The sequence below is a fragment of the Lepisosteus oculatus genome, chromosome 6 (genome assembly GCF_040954835.1).
Source record: "Lepisosteus oculatus isolate fLepOcu1 chromosome 6, fLepOcu1.hap2, whole genome shotgun sequence".
NCBI lineage: Eukaryota > Metazoa > Chordata > Actinopteri > Semionotiformes > Lepisosteidae > Lepisosteus > Lepisosteus oculatus.
In genome coordinates this window covers 46,716,005-46,731,532 of record NC_090701.1, presented here as the reverse complement: position 1 = coordinate 46,731,532, position 15,528 = coordinate 46,716,005, and the positions used below count along the sequence as shown (strand labels likewise).

The 15,528-nt window shown below is 41.3% G+C and overlaps 1 protein-coding gene across 13 annotated transcripts in view; it reads right to left on the bottom strand.

Moving 5' to 3' along the window:
- The window catches only part of dtna (dystrobrevin, alpha), a 146,099-nt gene that overhangs the window by 114,718 nt on the left and 15,853 nt on the right, over positions 1-15,528 (bottom strand). The window contains exon 1 of one of the 13 annotated variants that reach the window (XM_069191497.1): positions 5,847-6,070. The exons of the other annotated variants lie outside the window; for them this stretch is intronic. The gene's annotated coding sequence lies outside the window, so the exon portion shown is untranslated. Of the gene's footprint in view, positions 1-5,846; positions 6,071-15,528 lie in introns of those variants that run through there. 13 annotated transcript variants of the gene reach the window in all.

The window sequence follows — 15,528 nt, the reverse complement described above, 5'->3', positions numbered from 1 at the left end:
TGAAGCTAGGAAGCTAGCAGAGCCTCAGACACATGCTGCAGTTCTATGGACACTAGTTTTTGGAATTTTGGAAAAGACATTTTTTTGAAGAAGAAGCCGATATGCACCATATTGGCCCTGTTGTTTAGACAGGGAAACTCAAAAGTAGTGTAGCTATGACAGAAGCCATGTTTTGTATTATGTCTAATACTGTGTAATAATATATACGGAGAATATTCTGTACATACAGACTATTTTATATTCTATATAAGTAGTCTGCTAGTACTGGGGATACAAAAATGGTCTTTCTTCTTCATATAAAGTAAGTACAGAGTGTACATGCTTCCAAAAAAAAGAATCCATGTCTGATCTGGAATGCTCTCTTGGCTGAGTCTCTGGTGATTGCTGAGAACAGCCTGCAAACCAAAAGTAGATCCTGTTAATGCCACCCTTCTCATCCCTACTATGGTAATGAGCTTAACTCCCTCTGATGTCAAGAATGTTATACCACACAGGGAAGTATTAATCTCAATAGTGGGAAATCACCCTAGTTAAGACATAACACCAGCCCTTTTCCAGCAGGCTTTCCAGTAAATTGTGCAGGACAGATGACTGAGTCAATGGGAAAATTGATTTAAACTCCCATCTACTGCACCACAGGGCTTCGGTTTATGTCTGACCTGGTGATGTGGTGATCAAACAGCATTTGGGTTTTCTTATAGGCTCCTGAGTTGTGCAGTTCAGCAACGTAAGCATTAACAATAGTGAGCTGTGAACAAGACATAGCTGGAGTGTGAGAGACATTTTCACAGACGGGGAAACACATTTAAGAATGAGATTTTTTTGTGAAGAACAATGACCTATATAGTCCAGCAATACTTTAAAGGCAGTTGAACTAAGGTCTACACAATCCGTTTCATTCTCCTATTTATATGCACGATATCTGAAATGAGTTGGGACCCAAAGCTTGATAAGGCCCAGATGTGCTCATAACACATCTGAGAAATGTACAGTGATGTGCAAAGCGTAATAGCCAATCAAATGTGAATCAATCAGATTTCCGTCTTACATTATGCCAAGATATAGTGTGGGTTGTGTTGCCGTCAAGATCTACAGATTCTGTGATTTCTGTAAATAGCTCACCAACTGCAGCATTTGGCAAACCAGTATCCTGCCTAGATTCTCTGGTAAATGAAGCCCATAAGTAGATAGCTGATGGCTCTGTGTTTCTGCAGAAATCAGGCTCTAATTTTCAAATGCTGACTGACTGCCTGCCTGCCTAATCTTTGAAGAACACAAGGCAGGAGGGTTCACGTCGCCTTCGTTCGTTCCACCTGCTGTACGTTCACCTCTTGGAGGAACCTCAGCAAGGATCTCGGCCTGCCGGGTTTCACTGCACTGAAAAGGCCACTCATCCTTCTGTGACAGGGCCGGAGAATTTGCATTTGAATGTCTCCGGTGAACATAGCTGGGATGCAATAAAAATTAACAAGCTGCACTGGAAGGCCCTCAGATTGATCGGGTAATAATGCCTTTAGTGTACTGTGAAATGTGCACCGTGCTGGAGTGCAAATGTTGCAGCTGACAGATTTGGACACGCATACACACTTGTACGGTATGGTGGGTGTATTGCAGTCGGCTGGTACTGTACGTGGTTAAGCAGGAAAATACTAATCGCACGAAACCGCCAGGCCGACAAAAGCCATTTTCCCCCTCTGCATTGTTAAAAGAGAAGAGCAGTGATCAATAAAAAAACTATTAAGCCAGCACCTTTCTTAAAAGAAATAGATTATTTTGTGCATGGTTATAACCTATAAGGAGAAAGTCTTATGAAAAGCAGAATCACTTCCTTTATGTTTACAGTTACTGGATTTTCCAGGTCTTCATTTTCCAAGAGGGACAATTCCACTCGTATCCCATGGTCATCCCACGGGACGCTAAAAATAGTTCACAAATGCTAAAGATGGTATGACAGGATCTTATGATCGAGATGATATCCTCTTTCCTGTGCAGGGCACTGTACGCTGTATATTGACCTCTCTGCTTTACGTTCTTGACTTTTCAGTAGTGTCACAATGAGCTCAGCTAATAACTGTTGTATACAATTAATTCATGTATTTATTTGACTTATTTTGGGCGGAACAGCGATGCAGAGATGACCTGCAGGGCTGAGGGCCTGGGTTCAGTTCCAGACCTGCAGTGCTGTCTGTGTGGAGTTTGCATGTTCTCCCTGCGTTTCCTTGGGTTTGCTCTGGGTGCTCCAGTTTCCTCCCACAGTACAGAGACATACTGGTAGGATAACTTGCTTCTGTAAAATGGATGCTGGTGCGATTGTGTGAGTGTTTGTGTCTGTGTGTCTGCTGCGCGATGGATTGGCACCCCATCCAGGGAGTGTCCTGCCCAGTTCCTGCTGCTTGGCAGGGTATGCTCCAGCTCCCCCTCAACCCTGAACTGGATGGATCAGATAAGACTTCATTGATCCCGAAAGGAAATGGAGGATGGGTTATAATTATTGTGCATATACATTACTATGTATCTCATACCTAGTCTCATGCTGCTCAAACAGTAATCAGAAACGCTTACCAAAACACTGCTTTTGCATAATAAAAAATAAACGCATAAAAGCCCTTTTCGTTTTGCACATCACGTTTAAATGTTCAAAATCAAATCCCAGGACAGACTATTTATCCCCACATCTGCACTTACGCTAACTGATATAGTAATTATGGTGAAAAGAAAAAAAATGTAAATGGCTTTCGGAACGGAGGTTCATTTTCTACCATTTGGGATTATATTTAACAGACAAGTGCGCAAGAGCATCATTTCACCTGTTGCTGAATTTCTGCTCTGTTCAAAACACTCCTGCTTCTCCCCTAACGTCAACGTTCTTCCATCAGACTCTGTGCAACTTCAAAGATCGACAAACCTTTAAAGAAAAGCATTCTTATACTGTGAAATACATTCGAAGTGGGTACTTCTTAAAAGAACTGTCTTTGAAGGACTTGAAGAATTGCATCAGTTTCTAGTACAATGGAGGGCGGCCCGGTGGCGCAGTGGTCAGCATTAGTGCTTCGCCGTGCTGGGGCCCCGCGTTCATTTCCTGGGTGCTGTCTGTGTGGAGTTTGCATGTTCTCCTCGGGTTCATGTGGGTTTCCCCTAGGTGCTCCGGTTTCCTCCAGCAGTCCACAGACATGCTGGATTCTGTAAAACTGGCCCTGGTGTCCCTGCTTGTGTGGCGTGTGTGACTGGAGTCATATCCAGAGTTTATCCTGCCTTGTGCCCAGCGTTTCCTGGGATAAGCTCCTGAATGGGATAAGTGGTTACGGACAGCGACGTGATGCAATATAGAATGGAAAAAATATTTACAATGAATACGTGAATGATTTTGTTGTTGTGAGCTTTTCCCCTTCATTTCTTTACCTAGCATTGACCTGAAATGACAAATTTGGCAAAGGGAGAACATGTGCTCAAGTTATACGCAGTATTTCGGTATGGATACTCATTTTAACAAGCTAATTCCTACTATATTGTTACTGTGCATCTTTTCACATAGCAGGCAACTACAGTGTGAGGCAGCCCCCAGTGAACAGCTATTACTGGAAGATCACACCACACAAGGTAGCCTGTTTTTACACAGCACAGAGTGCCTCTCTATTATGCAGGCATATGAGGCGAAATTAAAGTAATTATTTACTCCAAACCTCATTATTACACCATGAAAAGCCCCAGAATGACCATTATTCTAGAGTTCCTGCCAGGAGGATGCACTATGCTGGAATCAGTGGTACAAAGTACTACTTGAGGAAGACACTGAAAGCATGTAACATGGTAACACACTGTTGTATAACTGAAATGGTATGATTATAAGGGAAGCACACTCCTTTGCAGTCCTTGGGTTATTATACACAGTAGAAAAACCTCAGAAACGTTACAAACGAGAGGAGACAATTCGGCCCATCTAGACTGGTTGTAAATAAGTATGATCGAATGTGACCAAAAGGGCACAATCAGAAAACAGTCAGACCTTTTCAGAAGGAGACTTTATTCCTAGAACACATTTGCCAAAAAGGAAAATGACAGGAACATCTTAAGGTCTGCTAATACAAGTTATTTTGGTTAATAGAAAGGGTACTCTAAAGACAAAAATAACATTTGAAATAATTGTTGCAAATGTTAATTTAATTGTCTTAGCAGATACCTAGAAATGTACAAATGAAGACCATTTTTTACTGAAACTACTGAATTGATTTGCATTATTAAATACTGATTTGGCCTAATTGACTACAGAATGGCTGCCTTAGAAAAAAGCTTCCCAACACTCTGTGTAGTTTCCAATGTAGCGGTACAAAAACACTGACAGCAAAGTGCCACCTATTCAGACCAGCAGACATTATAGATATTACCATTTAGTGGTGTAATCTTGTAGTGTACTGTCTCCCGAACCAGAAAATCATGATGGAGATAGCTCGGGTTACATAACAAAAGAATAATTTCAGAAGAACAGTTAAAAACAAGGAGAAATTTCATATTATTTCCCGGACTTCATCATAAATACAAAGAAAGCCTTATTTATTGGTTTCTCTGGGCATTTAGTGCACTTGCACCTTTTGCAATGCGTAAGAGCTACAGCCTCTTCAGCATGAATTACTCTAGCCCTAAAAATGGAAGTTGTAAAGGTAGATTTTATATCCTTCCTACACAGTGCATGTCCACAGCATTAGAAACAGCATTTACTTTCTATAACACTGGGCTATGTTTAGTATTAAGTTTTAGACTTCTGAATTCCATTACATCAACATAGCGGAAAAAAAATCAAAATTAACTCTTAAAATAATAATTCAAAGGATATTAGACATTATCTCTGGCATACACTTTTTCCTAACCGAAAAACATTTTGTGTGTGTGTGTTGCAATTTTTCAACCTTGAAATGCGGTGTAATCATGTTTCTTTTATTCATCCCTATACTGTACAGTCCTTTTTTCCCGGTTGCACAACGGATACCTGAAATTACTCTCGCGGACTTTTCTTTCAAAGCTGATGACATGAATCTAAGCAAATAATTATATTCGTGCCCTTAAACGTACCCACAATAACGATAAATACGTATTCACTGACATATACTGTATGTACGAGAGCTTCGGGATTGCTTTCAGTTATGATGTACGCAGAGCAGTGTTTTAATTATTCTAAATGAATAAAGAATTAAAAATATATATAACTGGTGCACGATTAACGGCGAATCCAATTCTGCCATTAGCTTCACGTTGTGCGACTACAAATGCAATGTTTAAATATTCAAACGCTGTTTTTTTTAATACAATCTTGCATAGTATATCACCTCAGCACTGTGCACGGACGCTTCAGTGTGTAAAAGGATAAAAAAAAATGCTAACCATAACGTCATAGTAGTGGACTGCAGCCAGACCCTCTGAACACAAGCACAGCGAGTGGTCATGCCCCTTCTTATCAATACTACTTCATTTCTGCCGAACTCGCATCCAAGCATCCGTGAGAAAACCATCGAGGTCCAAAAGGGGCAACCGGGTACCGAGCCGAAAAATACGGAACCGCTTTCATATTCACACCGCACTACCCTGCTACAGCAGCAATCATGCCAGAGAGATTTGATCACAAAAGCAAAACGCCTGACAAGGGTCCAAACACCAGCTTCTTGAGTTCGGACGAAATGATCCAACGCCAATAACATTTTAGCCGACCAGATATAAAGATAAGCAGGAGATAGCACCGACGCGCATTTTCACATATTCGAGCTGTCAGCGGGATCAGCTGATATTTACCTGTGAGGTAATGCACAGTGTATAAGGTCATTTAACCCCAAACGTTGCAATGCACTTGTGCGACTCACCAGAACGGTTCTCGCAGGGCAAGCTCTGCGTCTGCTCCTCGCTCATGCTTCACGTCGTTTTGGGGTTTTTTTTTTCCTCCCTTTTTTTCCTCCCGAAATCCGAGAGCGCCGTCAGGAAGCAGGCGTTTTTCGAGGTTTTTATTTTGCCTTTTGCATTGCCCTCCCCACTACTGGTTCTGCGTCTCCCGGCGCTGCTGTGTGTACGTAATGCTAATGAGTGCGGCCGCACCTCTCCATTCACCGGAGCGCCTACGCCAATGACGTAGCGTGGAGTCTCTCCCAGGCAGGAGCGGGACCGGAGTGGGTGATATTACAACACCATGGATCCCTGCTGGGTTGGAGAGACGCACGATGCTTTTAGAGCTATTCAGGATCTGATGTGGAAGCTCTCAAGGAAAACCGCGGTGACTGTTATCCGGCATGGAGGCTAATATTACGTATAGCTGCATAAAGACGCGAAGCAAAGTCGCTAAGTTGCAGAAGAATTAAAAACCTTACTCACAGCCCACACACCACTACCACCACTCTTTTATAACTCTGCTATACCCTTTCTGCTTCTATGGAGATACTAGAAAGCAAAACATCGCTTTGAAGGTAACAAAAAAATACATACAGTATATTAAGTCAATATTTCTATATACATTTTATTCGCACCCACTCTTTTTCAGTGTTTTATTCATACAGACACTCACACCAGGGCCAGTTTTTCTACAAGCCAATTAACCTGCCGTCTTTCCTCTCTTGTGGGAGGATACCAGAGCACCCAGACGACACCAATGCCAACACAGGGAGAACATACAAACTCCACGTGGACAGCACTCCAGGAACTGAACCAGGGACCCAGGGCTGTGAGGCAGCAGTACTTACTGTACCATTGTGCCACCCAAATTAGAAAATGTTAGCTATACAGTAATTCTCAGAATACTAAGTTATTTGCACGAACGCAAATTGAAGTCGGTAAAGCAACCAAATGTTGTGAATCTCCCATAATTCTACCATTCTTTCTTTGGAGAGAGACGTTCTGTCTTGGATTAAGTCCAAAGCAGTTTGTTTCGAGCTAATGTAGATTTGAATCTTCTTTCTCTCCAGATGATGAGGAAATGAAATAATAATCAGTTGTTATCATTGTGTGTTAACAGTTTGCGCTCGTTAATAATGCATTTCTGGTGGTTGCTTGGGGATTTACACCTTTTCAGTACTGTGTGACATGTCTTTTATGGGTTATGAGCAGTCAACAGCTTACTGTGATTTGGTCTCATATGCCCTAAAACATTTAAGAGCCTCCATTAAATGTCAAAATGTAACATTTGAAAGAACTGATGCCAAGAACAAAGAACATGTTTTTTTATTACAGCTACTAATAATGAAATCCTTACATGGGTCAATAGGCTTTCTGCTAGGTCTGCAGTGGTAATTTTGCTTATTAGCTAAGCAGAGAATCTCAAGCTATTCCAAAACTACTGGGATCATTAGCTAATGGAAGAGTTCAGTTGGACAAATTACAGCAGTTGCTTTGCTGTCAGTGTTTGTGAAGTGCCACGATTTGATGTGCTTTAAGGAAATAACAAGAATCCCTGCCGCTTGAAGTAAACTTTCAGCAAAAACACAGAAAACCACATGGACCTAACATTCATCATCATGGGGTGTTTTCCCTTATAGCGCTGTATTTTGTATGTGTTTTATAATAATACACCTATTTTAACAATGTGCTGTTCACAAACACTTATCTCAAAGCACTGTACAATAAAAGCCTCAGTTATTTATTAAACTTAAAATATATGCAGAATAAATCTGCATTGTGGCAGAAAGAGTTTCTCTCTTTATTTAGTGGAAGTTGCAGGAGGCTGGAGGTCTGCTGTCAGGGGATCTGGCTGTGTGATGCACTTTCCAAGTGGATATATCCTGATTTTACCTCTCTTGGCCGTGATTGCATGGATTTGTCTGTGTGCATTCATGAGGACTCTGTCTCCTACTCCAGGAAGGCGACATTGTCCTTAAATTGAAAAATTGTCCTTTATCCGAAGGCACCGTCCTTCGGATGAGACGTAAAACCAAGGTCCTGACTCTCTGTGGTCATTAAAAATCCCAGGGTGTTTCTCGAAAAGAGTAGGGGTGTACCCTGGCATCCTGGCCAAGTTTCCCCATCGGCCTTTACCAATCATGGCCTCCTAATAATCCCCCCTCTATGAATTGGCTTCATTACTCTGCTCTCCTCCCCACTAATAGCTGATGTGTGGTGAGCGTTCTGGTGCACTATGGCTGCCGTCGCATCATCCAGGTGGGGCTGCACACTGGTGATGGTGGAGAGGAGTCCACATTACCTGTAAAGCGCTTTGAGTGGAGTGTCCAGAAAAGCGCTATATACTGTAAGTGTAAGCAATTATTATTATTATTATTATTATTATTAAACTCACGTCTTCCCACAATTTTCAATGATAAACTGATTTCTTTCTGATTTTAAGACTAAGATTATTGGCCATATACAATTTCTTGTATTAGGAATTTGTCTTTTCACATACCCCAACTTGCTCTCCATGAGACACACAGACAGGGAGAGAAGCTTGGGGTCAGAGCACAGGGTCAGCCATTTATACGGCGCCCCTGGAGCAGTTGGGGTTAGGGTCTTTGCTCAGGGGCCCAACGGAGTAGGATTCCTCTGCCAGCCGCAGGATATGAACCGGCAAACTTCCAGCCACAGAGCCACCACACCCTCCCAAATCTCCCTTCATTTAAAGATTTCTGCTTTTCCTGACTTTTTCCAGGATGGTTCCTCCCAGATGTCCATCTCTTTAGACCCCCTCCCCTATTTCCCCTCCCTTCTGTCCATTTTGACATCTTCTTTTTCTGGATGTCCTTGCCCCGCTGCTCCTGTTCTGTCCTCTATCCCCCCTGCCCCCCCGAACACGCCCAAACTGGAAGGAGAGTGGTTGTTCCCCTCCTCTCAGAGTGGGATTAACCTCGACGTGTCCAGACAGGCCGGTCTGAAGAGGAGATGTGGAAACAAGCAGAGGCTCATCATTCCTCACTTCACTGGGGAGAGTTTTCCACAGCCTAGGCGCACAGCAGTCAAACCGAACTCAGAGGCCAGGGGACCAGAGAGTGCCTTTAAGGGTGAAATTTAGCGGGAGGTCAGAAATATAAGAGATTCTCTTCATGGCCCTTAAAAACAACAGTAATACGCCAATGTCGATTCTTAAAGCAACAGGAAGTCCGTACAAGGCTTTTACGACAGGGTTCCACAGTTTTGCTTATCTCCCATTATAATCTTTCCTGTTGCGAACGGCACATTGGGTAGAATTTTGCTTGTATTTCTTTCTTTTCTATTTCTAAGTTTATTTGTGAAAAGTAGTTGAAGAGCAAAACACTAAACCAAGGTTTACCTTTCCTGCCTACAAGGGTGCGGTAAATACTGTATGTTATGTTCCTGTTATACCGCAGGTGAAATAATGAGGATTTCATCACCAAAGACACTCGCGTTGCAAACTTCACCTGATGTCCCCCTTCGCCCTGCAGCCTCTGAATCTCGCAGTAAACTGATGAGCAAGAAGAGTGTTCAGTGCAGCGCAAAGGCGCAGTGGTTCGCATAGCTGCCTTGTAGTGCTCAATTTCTGGGGTGCTGTCTGTGTGGAGTTTGCATGTTCTCCTTAGCTTTGTATGGGTTTTCTCTGGGTACAGTCCGGAGACATGCCGGTAGGTTACTTGGTGTCCGGGAGTGTGTGTGTATGGGTGTACCTTGGAATGGACTGGTGTTCTGTTCAGGGTGTGTTCTGGTCTGAGCCTGTTGCTGGTCAGGCTAGGCTCTGGCTTCCCCATGATCTTGTAAATAAAGGGATAAGTAAATGGATGGTATTTCTAACTTTCACAGAGTATTGAACACCAGTACTGGATATTTTGCTAAGATAGTAAATTATCCAAATATCCATCAGAAAATGAAGTATGATTGGCATGAGATGCGACAGCCCAGAGGCTAGGTTTTAAGAACATGAACTTTACAGGGCTTTTGGCACATTTGGCTGTCCTTAGCAAATTCATCGAAAGGTCTCATTCAGGCATTTCTCTGCTGGAAAAGCCAGGGTAGCAGCATTGACACCCAGTTCCAGACTCCCACAGATCTTTGTGTAAAGAAGTGCTCTCATTATCGGTTTTCCATTTACTTCATCTTAGCTATCCCAGAAAGTTAGAACTACAACCTCCTGGTCTACTGTGGGGCACACAAGGACAGTTTAAAGACTCAACAGATTGTCTGTTTTCCAAGCGCAATCGAACACTTCAATGCAAATGATATTTTTTTTATGCACAGTAACATTACAAAAAATTGACTGGAATATCAGTTTATTTCTGTAGTTTTACTTAGCTGAGTACATCAAGTCCAACTACTATAATCACAATCCAGGATATAAGAAATTGGTAACTGATCTCATTTCATTTCTGACAATAATACCACTCAGCGCACATGACATGCAGTGTACATGTCAGACTGTAACTGGATTAGGCCGAGCTCACTTGTCTAAGCAGATTATTTGTAACACATCTCTCAAATCCTCAGAATAAGGATATGGAGACATTGTAGTCCACTAGATCTGCGATACATTACGTATCTGTAAAGACACAAACATGTTTGTCAAAAGAAATCCTTTGGTTGAGCTTGAAGAGGCTACTGATAAAAAAGGCTGAGGTGTTTATGTTGACCCATCAGTTACATCTTCTAGCCCATGTGGGGTAGCAATATAAAAACCAAGGAAAATGTTAGGATAACATTTCAATAAAATCATGCAGAGTGTAGAATTTAAACCTTGGGATGTTATGTTAAAATTGTCCAATACGCTAGAAAGACCTCTTCCAGAGAAGAGCAAAACCCGGCTTCTTAATTAGGGGTAACAGTAGTTATAGTATAGCAATAACAGTGGTACTCATGCTGGTGTTTATTATAATCTAATAAACTACAGTTACAATTCCCCTATTACTTTGTTCAAAAGTGGCTCCACTCCCTAAATGTGACATAAAATGTGCATGAAACAAAACCTGTTCAGTATTCAGAAAATCTTCAGCTGATCTGGGCAATTAACAAACCTGTCAAATGTTGGTGCAGTATATTTGAATTCACCCACCCAACCAGCAGCCAGCTGTGAAAATGAAATAAAGTCATAAATAATGGTACCCAGAGGCGCTCAGCCATGCACTCAGACAGTGCATCTAAAGAGAAATACTTGTACATGTACAAGAGCCAGATGTCTTCTGGAGTCAGACGACGTCAGCTAATTAAAATAATATGATCCCTACCATACTGTACCCCCGGAGCAGGTCTTCTCAGTACAGGTACTCACAACCTCAGTGGCGATTTGTTAGTTGTTAGTTTTTTTATTCATTACTTGTTACAGCTGAGCTCTTGATCATTTAAATTGAGTCCCAAATTAAACTTACAGTTGACTAATTTGACGTTTTCAGACTGCCCTCGGTACGGCACCCGACAAAGATTTTAATCCTCACCAAATTCCCAAGCAACATCAAAACTGCAACTTTTTAGGAGCAGACAGTCATTGTAAAGGCCTAATTACACTGTGTGTTCGAGAGCACGACTGGAAAAAACGAAACAGTGGACAGTGAGGTCAAGGGAGCCAGGACTGGGCAGTCCAGCTCGAGAGCATCAACAATAATTAAAAGTTGGGACAGAGTACCGTCTTCGGGGAGTGAGCTGTCATTTACCGCAGGGTGAGGCTCTGCTCGCGAGCTGCCTTGAGTTTTAACTACAACTCGATTTGAAAGCTATCAAACTCAGCATTACTGGTCATTATACGGAGCCCAGATTCCCATTCCCAGGTAAAATGTCTGCTAGAACACCTTAAAGCACAGGGTTCTAGAATCACACCTGAAACATTTAACAAATGAACCTTTCCCACTAAAGGACCTTGTCCAGTAAATCAAAAAACAAACAAATAATAATTACACATTCAATAATGGTCGTGTAAAGACCGGTTATAGAGAATGTGCCTCTAAAGAGAAGACCAGAAACATATGTGCCTAGGAAGAGTACTTCATCGGAGAGAAACGGACATTTTGCTGCAGGAATGAGTCTAAACTTAAATTCCTAAATCCAGCACTGGCAATATTAAACCTAAAACCCCAGAAACAACTGGATGTTTAAAATAGGCTGAAGAAAGTTCTTTGTGCCAAAGGTTTTTGACTAACTTCTCATTACAGATTATTATATTTTGGCCAGGAACAGGATGACGTTGCTATCCGACAAAAAGCTCTCTTGAAGGCACAAATCATAAAAACAAAATAGCCCAGGCTTTGCCACAACACAGTAGATTCACCATCTTGGAGGAGTCTATGGAAAGACTAAATTCAATTTAAATATTTCAAAGCATTTAGTGACAATTTCACAAATGGCTGAAGAAGAATATGCGCACTCTATTCCAGCTGGCCAACAGATCTGGTGGGATCAGCAGAGCCTGGGCCAACGCTAAGAACCAATTTAAAACACAAACACAAACTTAAACATTCTCAAACCCTTCTGCTTCAGTGCTTGATAAGATGGAAGAACCCAGGGCCACAGCAGTAGTAGGGAACTAAGACATTACTGTATACATACTGTATAATGTGGCTAGGGAGGTCGGTAAGGGAAAATATCAAATTAATGGTTACATTTTATTTGGATCCATAGGTAGGACATAAGGGGTGGTGGGGTGGGACCTTATACCACAGTAACCTGCAAGCTAGAGAACTGTAGCAAGAAATCAGAGAATCTGAAGGATATTAAGAATCTATACCAGCTGAACTGGAAACTCCTGAAATTATTTTAAGACTTTTTTTTATGTTCTCAACAATTCAGTTATGCTAAAGCAGATGTGCACACATGCAGCTTATTGCATGACCAGATACGCAATATTTATAACAAAGGTGTTGTTATATTACTACTGTATACCTTGGTACTGGTACCATTAATATTACTATATTGCTGGGAGACTGTGATGGGGAATGCCGAAAAAAGAAAATTGATATGGTTGAAACAGTCAAGGATTAATTCCCAACTCAGTTTTCAAAAGGCACATGCCAGGGAAAATGGACTGGTGTCCTGTCCAGTGTGTGCCCTGAAATGGACTGGTGTCGTGTCAAGGGTGTATCCCGCCTTGAGCCCGCTGCTTGTTGGTAAAGGCACCTGCTCATCCGAGACCTTGAGTGGGATGACGAAAGAGAATGTTTGGATAGATGGAGAGAAGGATAGTCATACATACACTAAAATACATTAAGTTAAAGGCTTGAAACAAATTCAAACCCAGTGACATCCAGCTCCAAAATAATATCCTCTAAATGGTTTAACCAAGACACTGGTCTTATTAGAAATAAGTCAGAATGAAAAGGGGGCTTTAGAAGTGAAGAAATATTTACATAGATAATGGAGGATTATAAATTCAATATGATGAAGAAATAGTTATCTGGCTAAGGGAATATTTTATTCTGTTTTTTTACAAAAGAAGACATAAATTACATGTCCCTTGTTATAAAGAAACTGCATTCATATTTGGTGATTTTAGTCGAACTGACAGGGGCTAGGGGTTAAATCCCTGAGGCGTTGTGGTATTTTCCCAGTCATATTTACAGAAACGAGGGGTGTTATTCTTGGAACCCTAAGCAAGGATATTTAACTCTTGCTAAATGAGCTGAACCAACAGAATGGAAGCTGCAAATAAAGGACTAGTGCTGAAGAAAGGGGGACAGAATTGAACAAGGGGCAGTGGTTTCCAGTCCTGGTGACCCACACACCTGTTGTTTAGTGTTCCAGCTGAGCCCTCTGTTCCACAATCAAACCCTTCATGGACCCAATAATAATAATAATAATAATAATAATAATAATAATAATAATAATAATAATAATGTGACCTGTTTGCTCCCAGCTCTTAAATACGTTGGAGCTTTAACCGTAGTTTCCTGTAAGTGACATAAAATCCCAAACTTGTGACTAGAAACTAAATGCAAATATTCCAATGAAGCAACTTCTAAGATCAATAAGCCTTCAGGTCTCTAATTCAGGCAGGAGGGAATGAAAACCAGCAGTTGTGGGGGTCACCAGGAACAGGACTGGGAACCACCGCTCTAGACTAATCAGACTTACTTTTCTTAATTAATAATTATAATAATTTAATAATAATTGCTTACACTTATATAGCGCTTTTCTGGACACTCCACTCAAAGCGCTTTACAGGTAATGGGGATCCCCTCCACCACCACCAGTGTGCAGCCCCACCTGGATGATGCAACAGCAGCCATAGTGCACCAGTACTCTCACCACACACCAGCTCTCAGTGGGGAGGAGAGCAGAGTGATGAAGCCAGTTCAGAGATGGGGATTATTAGGAGGCCATGATTGGTAAGGGCCAATGGGAAATTTGGCCAGGACGCCGGGGTTACACCCCTACTCGTTTCAAGAAACACCCTAGGATTTTTAATGACCACGGAGAGTCAGGACCTCGGTTTTACATCTCATCCGAAGGACAAGACTGATTTATTACTGATGTAATTGATAATGAGTGCTAAACTAAGAGAAACATTGACAGTGTAAGATATGGCCAACATAAACTCATGCTGGGGAGTTGTTGGTCAGGTAAATTATTTGAAATTTTCAAAGAAGGAATTGTTACATTAAGGCATACTATAAAATATTTTTAGATTTCAAGAAAGCTTTTAATGTAATTTCTCATAAAATGTCAGTTCTCAAATTAAAGTCAAGTCATAGGAATCCATGGTACCTTGCACAAATGGAACAAGACCATTCTAATGAACAGTTAACAGAGCATAATCTTAGGGCCATACCCTGTAATTGGGCCAGTGAGGATACTGGTGTACTGGGATGTGTTTTAAAACCCTATCTAATTAGTGTCAATGATGCAGAGTAGATTCTAATATACTTGGAAACCAGTTAAATGTGCTGAAGATACAAAATTTTGGGGCACTGGCAAACACAGAAAGAGAGGTAGGGAAATTACTAAAAGTCTTCGACAAAAATCAGGGATTTGGCTGACACATATGAAACCTTGAGCAATCCAAACTTTGTAACTTTGTAAACCAATTGTAACCTTTCTTATTTCCCATGTCCTTTAGCAATCAACTTTGAAGGTACTTTGATATAGTATCTAATAAAGTATATTATATATAATATAATATAATATAATATACTGTATAATATATTAATATAGAGTGTTTTGATTTTGTTCCAGTTTTTATGTCCAAGGCCAGGAAAAAAAAAAGCAAAACCTGTGCACCTCTCAAAAGCTGTGCTTTAATATGATGAGCCTGTAATACACAAGAGACTCCCACTTGCATACAAAACACATTGCTGTATTATATGCAACCATGAACAAAACATTGTGTTTTAGTGCACATTCTACCAGGAGACTGAAGAGCGCATCACAATGTAGGAAAGGAAATGCTATTCTGGCCTTTAGCCAAGTAACAAGTGTTTCAGCCAGTAGCCCATTAGAGACTTCTGACCTTCAGAGCCCTGTTGAGAGTGAAAACAAATGGGAGAATACTTGTTAGATAATTGCTTCACCCTAATTTCTCCACTCTCCCAAACCTTCTCCAGCGTATTTCTCTGTGACTACAGCAGTGTCATATTACTGTCCTGGGAAAAGAATGCTGCACCTCGCCTTACAAAAAACAGTTTAAAATAGGCTTATGTAAAA